At 35.2% G+C, this 14,745-nt stretch overlaps 1 protein-coding gene and 1 pseudogene across 9 annotated transcripts in view; one reads left to right on the top strand and one right to left on the bottom strand.

The window, feature by feature from the left end:
- Positions 1-14,745, bottom strand: part of LOC145259106 (protocadherin beta-11-like) — a 1,732,684-nt gene that overhangs the window by 530,298 nt on the left and 1,187,641 nt on the right. The window lies entirely within an intron of this gene.
- Positions 8,268-8,384, top strand: LOC145259445 (5S ribosomal RNA; annotated as a pseudogene).

The raw sequence follows: 14,745 nt of genomic DNA, 5'->3' as shown, positions 1-14,745 counted from the left end.
GGCATGCATTTTATCGAACAAAAGAACCTGTTTTAGAACTAGGTTAGTGGTTTAAGGTAGACGTTTTCCTTTTTTATATATATATATAAATATACCTATGTGTACACACATACATGCACATATATATACATATATATATACATATATGTGTGATCGTTTATGTATATTCATGTTTATTTAATTTATTTATTTGTTTGTTTTCTATTGTTATTGTCAGTTTTAAAGCTATTTTGTATCGCTATCCTAGAGTAAGTTTTATTTTGTGAACACAGTTGTTTGCTATTTCTCGTCTACAGTTTAATAGATTTTGGGGTTCTTTAAAGTACAGGATATCAAATTTTTCATGGAGGCATAATTCACATGGGTCGTCTAAATGTCTGCACGTGGTAGCTTGTCTTATTATTTTCCATTCGACTACCGGCGAATGTCCACTTTCTTTGAGTTCCCAGTATTTATTCGCTAGTGTTGTTTTCTATAGATATATCGATAGCTAGATATATTATTTCATATATACACAAAGATATAATATATATAGATTTTAGATGTATATCGAAAGTTAACAATACATGAATAGAGCTAGGTGATAAAGAACGATTATTTAAATTTCAATTTTCTGTTATTAATGGCCATGTTTATTTTGCAATGACAAAATTGCAGATGGATTTTGCAATGCTTTCGTAACATTCTAAATGCCACAAATAGGACTACTAATTGTAACATACATTATAGGGACACTATGTATGAAGCTGGACTTCTGCATACCAGTACAGTTGTGGAAGCTGTGAACCAAGATAGGGAACTTTCAAAGTATAACAGTCCGAGGCAAGAAACTTTTCGGAATTTTTTAAAAATAAATCCGATCTCCACAAAGTATTACCTGGAAGGAATTAAATCGAATTGCGTTTCATTTATTTTTTCTTTTTAACCACATGCTGCAACGATCTACAAGAAAACTGATGAACGAAAATCACATGTCGAATGAGTAAGAATAAACTTATGGAAGGCTGATAATCAAGGTAAACACTATAATATGATTAACAAAAAGTGTATTAGCAAATTATGTTACAAAATTTTTAAAACAAGTGCTTTCCTTTGTTGATAGAAAGTTACCGATTTTGCTATTTATATCTAGTGATACCTCTTACTACGAATATAGTGTTGACTTTGTGAAAACATATGCACATGGGTTCTTGAAGTAATCCGAAAATGAAAATCTCTCTCTCTATCTCTCTTTCTCTCTCTCTCTCTCTCTCTCTCTCTCTCTCTCTCTCTAAATATATATATATATATATATATATATATATATATATAGGTGACTTTAATTCTACGTTCGAACTCAGCGAGCGGATATCTATATCTAGCTACATTAATGTGTCCTGTTAAGATGAATCATATATATGTTTATAAATAAATTACATACACACACATATGTATGTACGCACACATCGATATATAGTATTTGTTTACACTGTCTCTTTCTCTCTCTCTCTTTCTCTCTCTCTCTCTCTCTCTCTCTCTCTATATATATATATATATATTTAAAATTTATGAGGGTTATTTGAAGCATGAAAAACGATGTTACTTTTTGTATTTAATATTTTTATTGTTATTTTTTATATTTCAAGCGGACCTCTGCTCCTGGTCACAAAAAAGTATCGAGACCAAGAGCGGAGATCCGCTTGAAATATGAAAAAATAACAATATAACTATTAAATACAAAAAGTAGCATCGTTTTTCATGCTTCAAAAGACCCTCATAACCTTTAAATCACTATCTTAGAAGCATACGTGCACTTTTAACATTATATATATATATATACACACACATATATATATATATATATATATATATATATATATATATATATATATATAGGGAAGAGAGAGGAAGCATGATCTCATGTGGTCAAGTTGTAGTAGTGGGGGGGTATCGGTATTATTTAAACTTGGAGGCTGTTTATTGACCTAAGTTTTCGCTTTGTAATATTATGCCCTCCCAGCTGTTAACGTCCCTATCTTTGGTTTTTATGGTTGGTTTTTCTTTTCCGGCGGTGACTACATTACCTGTCTATTTTATTGTAAAGTTATATATATATATATATATATATATATATATATATATATATATATATATATATTTGCGACTGAAACCGGTGTTGGTTCGCATACAACGTTACATGGGAACTGTAAACAAGTTGCATGAAAAACAAGCCCTTGAGAGCTTGTATACAAAACCAGCTTTGTTGACACCCCCTCCCTCACCTGAATTCAATAGAATTGTTTGGTTTTACTTTTGTTTCATTCCTAAGAATGCTGTAGAGAAAAACAATATCTGCATAAATGTTATTTAAAGTTTTCTCTCTATACAAATATGGGAGTGGGAAACATTCGCCTGTTTTTTTAATCCCGGGCAACGTCAGGTCTCCTTGCTAGCATATATATATATATATATATATATATATATATATATATTTATATATATATATATATTTGTATATATATATATATTTATATATATATAAGAGCAAATAGTTAATAAAACATGTTAAAAACACTTTGAAAAAAAAGTTAAAAACATATTTCATCTGAAAAGGAAACGCTTAATAAGTGGATAGTCCTTAATCCGCGGAGTTTCGAAGAAATACTTTCCTTCTCATCAGAGGGTAGGAATTAGCAAAATGCGGGATTGGACTTTGCATACAAAAGTATTTGATGAAACCATAAGTAAGTCAAAGATCTTACTTGATAACAAAAAGTGAAGCAGAGGGAATATGGTGAAGAAAATGTGATTTCACGTGAATGGATATTTATGGATCGATATCATATAAATATATATTAATTAATTTTATTTTTATTTTATTATATATATACATATATATATATATATATATATACATATATATATATATATGTATATGTATGCATGTATGTATATAAGGCTCTGTCTCTCGTTCTTTCTATCTCTCAGTCTCCATATTTTCAAACTCTATCTTCATCGGAACTAAAAGTTGCAGAGCGACACTAGGTGCCTCAAATGATTGATTATCAAATAATATATATATATATATCAAGGCTCGAAGGCCACTCAAGGATATGGGTTAAAGAGTGCACGGTGGTCACCAGTAGAGCAGCATAGGAATCGTTAGTGGTCAAAATTTGGTACATCAAATAATATATATATATATATTCGGACGATATCAAAACATCGTTAAACTCACTACTCGTTCAAGCAGCCGCCAATAGCGTAATGGTTAGGAGCCTTGACTGCCGTACAAACGGTCGGGTTTCAATCCTGGCTTGAGGTAGTTTCCTGTCTAGCCGCACTGATGAGCTGTGAAACAGCGAAACAGTACTGTATGTGGATGACTATAATGCTCCTCACCTTGAGTTGAGCATATTGAGAAGTGAAACACGAATTACCATTAGCATATAAGCGACGCTCTTTGTGTAAACAAATCGAGCGGAGGTATTTCGGACGATATCAAAACATCGTTAAACTCACTACTCGTTCAAGCAGCCGCCAATAGCGTAATGGTTAGGAGCCTTGACTGCCGTACAAACGGTCGGGTTTCAATCCTGGCTGGAGGTAGTTGCCTGTCTAGCCGCACTGATGAGCTGTGAAACAGCGAAACAGTACTGTATGTGGATGACTATATATATACTCTTTTTGTGGGAAAGAATTCCAACAAAGTGCTCGATTACAAAGAAAAACCTTTTCAACATAAGAGCTTAATATTTATTTATTTAAAATTGTACAGAAGGTCAGAAAAACATTAGTACCGTCGGTTTCAAGCCTAACATAAGGGGGGCAGTTAAGGGTAAATCGCTAATAATGTTGGGATCTCGTCAGCCATGTTGTTTTCTGTTTGCGTAAAATGCAGGACCGCAGATATTGTTTATAATGAGGTTCATTTTTATTTATCTATAGCTTATTCCTATTTCTGTATATTTTATTTTAATATAAAATTTCTAAGTTTTTATTTTCTGTATTTTTTGTAAATGTATGTTGTCCTATTCTGTTCCTAATAGGCATGGCTACCGGTCTAATCTGTTAGTCTTGATTGGTCCAAGGGAGGTAATTTATCGATCTTATTAATTCTTTAACCTTTTGTCTGTCTTTATTTTAGTTAAAGGGGGGTAACGCGTGATTGGATTTTTTACGGACCGTTTTTATAATTCTTTAGCCGGTTGAAACAGTTCTAAGTCATCGAAAGTGGATAAAAATTGAAAAAAAATATTGTTAAACATTTTGTACATTCATCTTAGTTTTTGTATCATTTTATATGCGTGTCACGTCGATACACCAGCTTGCGTGTGTGTGTGTGTGTGTGTGCATGTATGTAGCATATATATATGTGTATATGTATGTAGTATATATATGTGTGTGTATATGTATGTAGTATATATATATATATATGTATGTAGTATATATATGTATGTATGTAGTATATATATGTATGTAATATATATATATATGTATGTATGTAGTATATATATATATGTATGTATGTAGTATATATATGTATGTATGTATGTATGTAGTATATATATATATATATATATATATATATATATATGTATATATATATATATATTGCAAAAAAAATTCCGAGCAATTATATTAGATTTTATGAATAGGAAAACATAAGTTCTCATTGACATTAGTCCAGTGGTTAATGACACATAAGTTCTCATTGACGGTAGTCCAGTGGTTAATGCCACGAACTGACGACCTGGGACTCCCAAATTCAAATCTAGTTCAACTCCCCCCCCCCCAAAAAAAAAATCCCTTTCACTTAAAATGTTGGTAATGTTTACGTGGGCTCTTTCGTAATCCACGATGTCTTTCTATAAAGACTTCTAACTAGAAAAATATCGTCTCCTTCAATGTGATTTTAATTATTTGTATTGTACTATGTATCACAGTATTACTTTTCTAGATATCTATTAGTATTTATTAATTGATTTTATTTGGGTCAGTTCGATATTTTAATTAGGATGGGCACTATTATTTTTTCTGACCCAAAAGTAAGGAGTACATTAAAAATTGTCTTTTACAGTATGATTTTATTATTTGTATTGAACTGTGTAGCACAATATTACTTTCTGAGTATTTATTAGTATTGCGTTTCTTATTTGGGTCAGGTTTATATTTAAAATACGATGTTATTTTTTCGGTCCCCAAAATATTTTTTTGCGCTATCCAGAAAAATAACAGCTTTATCAAAACATATGTGTTGATTCAGTACATATCTCATTCAGTGGAATTTCCACGGGTCTTGCTAGTTAATGTTATTCGTGGAGAGGTTACTTTGTATTTTGAAGAGGTGACATTAATCAAGTTGACAAGATTGAGATATTCAAAAGATGAAGAACTTACGAAAAAAAAATGATTAAGAATTATTGATTTGTGAATATTTCAAGGATTTTCAGAAAGGATTAACAGAATTTCAATTTAGAATATGACAGGATCGGATTAAGTCATAAAAATATCGCAGATTATTTCGTTTATATATATATATACAGGCGGCAAAAAGAAAGTCCGCACTTGTAATTTTTTCAAAAACCGCAAATTTAAGCTAAATTTAATGTAACTGGTTAAACAAACTATACCTGATTTGGTTGGCCTTTTATTCTTCTATAATTTTACCTGTTCATATTTGACTTTTAATTGAATTATTCTAGTGTTCACGTCAATTTAAAAAAAATAATTTCAAATTGAGGAGGCAAAAAGAAAATCCGCAGCAACAAATTTGCTTAAAACCAGCTTAAAATATCGCCCCTAAATCAGTTTAAAATATCCACCAACAGGCAACAAAGCATCTCTAATTGTAATTGTTGTTTTTCCAGGTTATACAACGTAGCATTTAGTCCATATGCTACGACTTTCTCTTAGAAATCGTCAGGAGCTCATTAATCTCCACCTTTCTGGTTTATCCAATCGAGAAATCGGGCGCAGATTGAAATGTGATGAGAAAACGGTACGAAAGACTGTACAGAGGCTAGTTGGCCGAAACGTCGTAAAAAGAAAAAGATGAGGATAATAGTTCGCAATAAATAAATTAATAAATAATACTCATCTCAATAATGAATTTTAATTAAATCATATATAAAACCGAAAAGGGTTGATATGCCGTAAAACAAAGCAACCAAACCAAAACACGCAGAAGACAGAGACAAAGCAACATCAATGATACATCAATTAAGATTAGTTCAACTATTCCTATTCTGATTTCAGGTTCCATGGATTTGTCTTGGCATCTTTCGCTCCATCGGTTCATAGTTTGTTTTGTTTCTCCTTTCTATTGTTTCAAGCATGCACAGGTTCCTTTCGTCTTATCGTCGCGGAGTCTCTTTAAGCAGAGAATTAGGTTTATCGCAGGCAAAACCAAATTCGACACCCAATCTCGATGTACGCATTGATCGAGATTTTCAATATCGCATTCTTCAGAATTTATTCGAATTCTGCAAAAAAAAAAAAAAAAAAAAAAAAATCTAAAACATTTGATTCTTAAGAGTCGACGACACCTTCACAATTTTCTGCTTGTTAAGCTCAAATGTTAACACTGCTGCGAGATAAAAGCCTGACTTCGTGCCACTGCACAAAAGAAAAATAAATAAATAAACACTTTCTGTTTGGCATCGACAAAATATGTTGATGCCGGTTTGGCTCTCGTGGAATAACAAATAGAGGATGTCCATAAAAATCTGTCCACTGTCGGACAATGCGGAGCATAGCATTAGGCCACAATAGCCAGGAAGAAATACCATGGGATTAACAAATTGCCTTTCGCTCACACAAAGAAAAGATGGAATAAAAGACAGAGAAAAAAAATCAATGCTCTCTCTCTTTCTCTGTCTGTCTGTCTGTCTGTCTGTCTGTCTCTCTCTCTCTCTCTCTCTCTCATTGAAAGAGAGGCTTTATAGTCTAACATATAAGTATTATTCTCACATAATCTCTTTACCTCTGGCTTCATCGACATAGTCGATATTTATTTGTTTCTCCCCCAGGAGTGCAAAGTTAGACACAAGATCATTTTTTATGTGGCATATATCCAACTGCATAAAAAGGGGTATTCTAGATGGAACAAAAATAAAAATTACCCCAATCAAGAAGGATTTCTATTCTCCAAGAGAGGAGAGAACAGGTATTACACTCCGATCACTGCCCAACCATTGTCGTTGGCTCTTTCTCAAAATAAAAGTGACGAAAGTGGGCGAATGTGATTATGTGATTAACAACATGGATAGAACTCCAAAAGCTCTGAAATAACACTAGTCTTTCTCTGCTCATCGCGTTATTATTTAAAGTGGATTTAAACGTCGATTCCATGAACAAAAGCTTCTTTCTTAGAACTGCACGTCTGTGGAACTCTCTTCCGTTTCCCTGCTTTCCAGCTGACTACAACATGGTCGTCTTCAAGTCCAATGTAAACAAATTCTTTATGAGCTGTCCCCTTAAGTAATCCAATTTACCAAATTTCCACTACTAACGATTATTACATTGTTCCATTGACTACCGTACACTCATTAAACTTTATCCTCGAATGACCTCCGGGCCTTGATAAGTGGTGATTCCGTTGTAAAAAAAATGTTGTTCCGTAGTTCTCATTGCCAGTCGAATCGAGCAGAGTTCAGATGCCCTTGAAAAAAGTCGGAAGTTTGATCAGCTGAAACGTTGTGAAACACAACACCCTAATGAAAGCAGTGATTCGAATAATCCAAATCGCCCAGGAGTTCTCCTTCCTACTGGAATCCAGTAATAGTCAAGAGTCATGCACAAGAAAGTCTCGGCCATTGTTGAGATGGCTATTTCCCGGTTTACCTAGGTATGTATCTGTTCCTGTGCAGTCCTAGGAGGTCCACCCTCCCAGGTTTTGATTTCTTCATTCCAGAAGAGGTTAGTTTATTGCTAATGATTAACAGAATTTCAATTTAGAATATGGCAGGATCGGATTAAGTCATAAAAATATCGCAGGTTATTTCGTTTATATATATATATATATATATATATAATTGATGTTATATACGAAATAATCTGCGATATATATATATATATATATATATATATATATATATATATATATATAATTGTTGTTATATACGAAATAATCTGCGATATATATATATATATATATATATATATATATATATATATATATATATATATATATATATATATATATATATATATATATATATATATATATATATATATATATATATATATATATATATATATATATATATATATATATATATATATATATATATGGCATAATCACGTTGACACACCGGTTCTCGTCAGATCACCGAAGTTAAGCAACGTTGAGCCTGGCTAGTACCAGATGGGTGAACATTTGGGAATTCTAGGTGCTGTATATGCTTTCCGCTTATCTCGGCATTGTTTCAAGTCGTCCTGAACCGCCACTTGCCACTGGTATTTTACAACATCGACTCAGGAGAGGTGTGGTTGGGGATTGTGCAACTCTTGCCACAAAAATTTCCCGCGCAGGCATCCTTACCGTGGGTATCCATAGTCTGTCAAGACTGAAAGAAGCCTTATATATATATATATATATATATATATATATATATATATATATATATATATATATATATATATATATATATATATAACTGGTTAAACAAACTATACCTGATTTGGTTGGCCTTTTATTCTTCCACTACTTTACCCGTTCATATTTGACTTTTAATTGAAATATTCTAGTGTTCACGTCAATTTAAAAAAAAATAATTTCAAATTGAGGAGGCAAAAAGAAAGTCCGCAGCAACAAATTCGCTTAAAACCAGCTAAAAGTATCGCCCCTAAATTAGTTTAAAATATCCACTAACAGGCAACAAAACATCTCTAATCGTAATTGTTGTTGTTCCAGGTTATACAACGTAACAATTAGTCCATATGCTACGACTTTCTTCTTAGTGATCGTCAGGAGCTCATTAATCTCCACCTTTCTGGTTTATCCAATCGGGAAATCGGCCGCATATTGAAATGTGATGAGAAAACGGTACGAAAGACTGTGCGGAGGAATAGTTGGCCGAAACGTCGTGAAAAGAATGGGAAATGCTGAATGGGCCGAGTGGGCAGTTTTTTGCAGGCCAAGGTTCTCTTACTCTAATCATAGGCACTGACCTTTCAAATCCCAATTTCCAATACTAGTTTCACATGATCCCGGCGCGAGAAGAAGATTTACTTCACTATAGAACCCAAGTACAAACACACTTACAGAGGCTATCCATTGTCTCCCGCGCGGTTTTATATATCATTATCATTTTGCGACCGCAGTCGAGATGATGGACTTCGATAAACTCCATCATCTTTCCATATGGCTGTAAATGTGTGCGCACGCGACCACTGCACTAGCGGTGTCAGAAATTTCGTGAAAACTATTGAATAATTCCACCCGCTATCTTTCGAAGCTTATAACTCCTCGAAAAATGTAATTCACGCCCTTATTTTTTTTTTCAATTAAAGGAGCAAGGACCAAGGTTTCATTAAAAAAAAACAAAGAAACAAAAAACAACGTGTTTTTTTAAAAAAAAAGAAGGTTTTAAACTTCGGACTTTATAGGTAAACTTCTAAAAAAACACTACTTTTTTTGTTTTAAATTTGAATATATTATTTATTGATCTTTTATCTTCAATTTGTGATATATAAAACTTTGGTACATAAATTAATTATTTACTTTTTAATAGACATTTGAAAATGGGGGGGGGGGCGTGAATTAAAAAAAACGTTTGTCTAAAATATTATATTCGATTTATTGGAAAGAGCATAAAATTTCCCATTGACCCTGAAAGTGTCGTAAAAATAGAATCAATAGAAAAATTTTGATAGATTTTTAAAGTTTAAAAATTGAAAAATACTGAACTAGTAACATTATATTAATTTCATTACTATTTTTTTAAAAATATTTCTATTACTTTTTATACAACTTTAATAGTTTATTTTGGAAGTATAATCCATAAATGAAATAAACAACCCACCTTTCAAAGAGAAATTATGAGTTTTTTTAAAATATTTTATTTGCAGTTTCGTGTTAGGGGTGTCAAAAATTCCTACAAAAATTCTGATACACCTACCACTGCACACATTGGAAAACAGGAGAACTGACTTGAACTTCCAACTACATGCAGCGTCTCGATATTACCAAATAGTCACCCATCTGGTATTGACCAGGCACAGTGTTTCTTAACTTCGATTATCTGACGAGAACATGTGTGTCAATGTGATTGTGCCGTTTTTATATATAAGATATATTAGTTAAATAGTTCAATTCGAAAAGGCTCACAAATTATTATTGAATGACCTTTAGATGAAATCCTTGAATAAAAGCAAATGATTTATGTACGGAGCGCCAGCGGGGACATATTTTATTATCTGCAGACAGTATCAAATGTAATCTCACAAAAGCATCTGTAAGTATAACCTCTTAAACCATTCGAGCAGACTGTCGTTGAATTGCGATCACATATACGCGCCACCTATTCCGTCGATTTGAATTTTGCATGCCTTCGTTAAGACAGGCCTATTCACTTATGCTCGTTTATCTGCTGACGTCAGAGTATTTGGTAATAAGTCACCTCTAAGCAGATAAATAAGACACTACAAGGGGAAGCGTAGCACATTATATGTTCACATACAACAATGGTACGAGGTGCATTTAATAAGTTTGTAGACGTTTTTCGTATGGGCACTTTTATTGATAGTACACACATGGAACTCTAGTCCTTTTTGAAGTAATCTCCTCCGGCTGCAATGTACTTGTTGTATCGTTCCAACAACTTCTCGAAGAACCCATGGAAATCCTCTTGTGTGAGCGTCTAAATGACCCTCGTCACAGCCTCTTTCATATATATATATATATATTTTTTTTTTTACACATTGATCACCACTTATCAAGGCCCGGAAGCCACTCAGGGATAAGGGTTATTGCAAGTACATTACGTTAGTGTGGAGATTTGATGAAGTGTTTAATTAAGGGGGCGGTTCATTAGGAATTTGTTAACATTGGACTTGAAGACATCCAAGTTGTAGTCCGGAGGGAAGCAGGCAGACGGAACAGAGTTCCACAGGCGTGCAGTCATATCCTCAATTCTCTGATAACGACAGTTGCTAAGGTTTTCCTTGAGCTTAGGGAATAACCATAAGTTAAAGGAAGCAAGGTCTGGATTATAGGGAGAGAGAGAGAGCAACTGTCTTGATCCCCATCTTGGTCAAAGAGTCTGTGACAAGGATGGAACACTCTTGGGACAAATTTCACAGAAATCTTCCGCATCTTCAGTTCCTCGCGAATAATTGTGTACAGTTCCCACATTACCACAAAAACTGTGAACTTATTATCTCTGTAGACACATGACGATCCTTATCTATTAATTTCTTTATTTGACCAATAAACTAGTATTCTGACTTTTTTTTACTTCTCCCACACTTCTCACCGTTTCTCACAGACTCCCTGCCTTCCTTGAATGTCTTTTGCCACTCAAGAACTGTCTCTGAATTCATTCAAGATGACCCAAAAGCCGTCTCAAGCATTTCGTACGTTTCTGTGCCATGCTTTCTAAGTGTACCTATTTACTATGCCTCCCCACGGGACAGAGTTAGACACCAGGGTCGTTTTTTAACGTGGAGAAAAGGTACAAAAATAAAAATTGTCTCAGTCGTGAAGGATTTCTCCTCCACCGAAAGAGAACAAGAAAATGAAGTGCAGCATCTGAAGAACAGATACTACACTTTGATGTATTTATTTGCTCCCCCACTGAGCAAATTAGGCACAAGGCCGATTTTTAAAGTGAGGAGTGAAGGGGAAATGGGGACCAACTCCCCGGGGAGTAGGGGAGCTGGATAGTGACAATTGGTATGAAGGGTTGCCCCTACATTGACCAAGGTCTTATATGTGGGGTTGCCCCCACATATGGTCTTTGCTTGCAGTATCTGCCGGAACAGATGGTATTTATTTGCTCCCCCACCGAGCAAATTAGGCACAAGGCCGATTTTTAAAGTGAGGAGTGAAGGGGAAATTGGGACCAACTCCCCGGGGAGTAGGGGAGCTAGATAGTGACAATTGGTATGAAGAGTTGCCCCTACATTGACCAAGGTCTTATATGTGGGGTTTCCCCCACATATGGTCTTTGCTTGCAGTATCTGCCGGAACAGATGGTATTTATTTGCTCCCCCACCGAGCAAATTAGGCACAAGGCCGATTTTTAATGTGAGGAGTGAAGGGAGGGGGAAGGGAAAAAGGGGACCAGCTCCCGAGAGGTGGGAAATGGGAGCTGGTTAAAGGTCAGGCATGTGGGGTTGCCCCCACATCTGGTCTTTGCTAGTCATAGCTAGTCATAGCTTGCAGTATCTGCCGGGACAGATGGTGTTTATTTGCTCCCCCACTGAGCAAATTAGGCACAAGGCCGTTTTTAATGTGAGGTAAAAACCAGCTCCCCTAAAAGTAAGCAAAAAGGGGGCACTCTGGTTACCAAAAATAATAATTGTCCCAGTATAGAGGGTTGATATTTATTTGCTGCCCACCTCAGCAAAATGTGGCACAAGGCCGGAAAGTGGGAACCCCGCAGGCTCCCCTAAAGGAGGGGCACTCCTGCAATTGTAAAAATTGCCTGAGTAACCCCGTCGGCATTCCCCGGTCAGGGCGCCTCAGGCAGCAAGCAATAAACTTGCCCCACCGGAAAGCCCGGTGGCAAGGCCTGGGAGGGTGGACCTCCTAGATATTACCCAGGCGATTGTCCCAGTATAGAGGGTTTCCCCTCCATTGACTGGTACAAACCATCTCAAGTGTAGTATCTGCCGGAACAGATACTACACTTTGATCTTGGCCAAAAGGCCAAGTAAGTGTAAAACAGACTATCATTGCATAACATTCTTCTGAAGTGCCTTCACATCCAGGTTGCATTTTTGGAAATTGACCAGCTGTGACAATCAGGCTTTCGTAAATGTGTATTCCAATGCTTGTTGTAGCTGTTGATTTGACCCTTAAATCATAAACATTGATCAGTCATCTCATAAGATTTGTAGCAATAAGATACTGAAATTTTAAAAGTATACAACAATTTTAAATGCCTGTACAGGAAAGTCTTGGAACTTATTTAAGACACCTCGTATATTTGGATCTGTGCCTAAATCAAAACGTGGATTCCATGAACAAAGCTTCTTTCTTAGAACTGCACGCCTGTGGAACTCTGTTCCGTCTGCCTTCTTCCCACCTGACTACAACTTGGATGTCTTCAAGTCCAACCTTAACAAATTCCTAATGAACCGCCCCCTTAAGTAAGCAATTCATCAAATCTCCACACTAACGTACTGTGCTTGCAATAACCCTTATCCCTGAGTGGCTTCCGGGCCTTGATAAGTGGTGACCACCGTGTAAAAAAAAATTGTTTGGGGGTGCATTTATAGAATTGATCACAAGTGAAAATCGCATTTCAAATGTAATTAGTCTCGACCATCATTACCAATCCGTGTCTGATGATCCGCCTAAAATTAAAAAAAAAATTATAAATTCTTTAGTCTTGATAAGCCTTGACTCGTATGAAAAGTTTGTGGGTTAAATTATGAAGAATATTACGAGAGGATTGAAAATAATGAGTGGAGTAAATAAAATGTTGGTTACTTATTACGAGAAGAGTTTGATGACGACCAAATTTGTTGAACAGTGTTATTAGACATAGGAACCTGAAATTTGTTGCAGTGTTATTAGACATAGGAACCTGAAATTTGTTGCAGTGTTATTAGACATAGGAACCTGAAATTCGGAAAGTCGGAAAACTTATTGAATGCACCTCGTAATTTATCTCTTAAATTAGTTTATCTTTGATCTAGTAACTGTTTAGTGTTAAAAAAACAGTCGTCTTCAAGGTGAATTTCTAATGGAGATGTGAAAATATATGCATGCATTTGTTTAGACTAAATCCAAGATGGATGACAATCTCATGTTGATTGGAAAAATTCTTGTTTTTTATAAAGTTTGGAATACTTTGGACGCGATGGCAAGTCCGTATTGTTACGTCATTAGCTCCCCGGAAAATACCGGTTAGTCTTGCTGATAGTTGATTGTGCTGATTGTTGTTGTTCAGATAGAAACATGCTATCGATGTGAAAAGAGAAGGTAGAGAAAGAAAAAATCGAGTAAGCAAGAAAAAACAAAAGAAAAGAGAGAATAAGTGAAGACGGAATGGGCCTAGTATGACATCACAATCTATACTGAAATCCTTTGAATCCGGACATGAACATTTTTAGATGGCAGGAGAAATTGCAAATGGCGTAAGAATGAGGCGAACGATAAGAAAAGTGGTGCGAGGAATGTAATGATGCAAATCAGCGGCGGGGGAGGCTGTGCTATACAAAAAACACACCTGCGACTACACACAGGATCAAGTCCCTCGTCCACCAGAGCTTCACCTACAGTGGCACAAGAACATTCAATTGTATTCCAGCCACAATAAGGAGTGTCCCTCGACACTTTCAAGAAACATCTGGACAGCTGGCTGAAAGAGATATCTGACCAGTCACCAACATCAGGCTACCCTTGTCCCAAACTTAATCGTCTAGTGGACTGGACCTCTGTAGGAAGTGGGCAGCCTGGATGCAGTGGAGCTCCAGCTCAGCTGTGTCAATAACAGACGAAATAAAACAAAAAAACCAAAAACAAAAAAACAAACAAATGAAAAGGGGGAAGTAAAGATAAGACAGGATAAAGATGAGGTTGAAAGAGAG

This window comes from Euprymna scolopes, chromosome 34 (assembly GCF_053919585.1).
Source record: "Euprymna scolopes isolate OS-2025 chromosome 34, ASM5391958v1, whole genome shotgun sequence".
Lineage (NCBI taxonomy): Eukaryota > Metazoa > Mollusca > Cephalopoda > Sepiida > Sepiolidae > Euprymna > Euprymna scolopes.
Note: the sequence above shows the minus strand (reverse complement) of the source record. Positions and strands in the feature narration are given on the sequence as shown.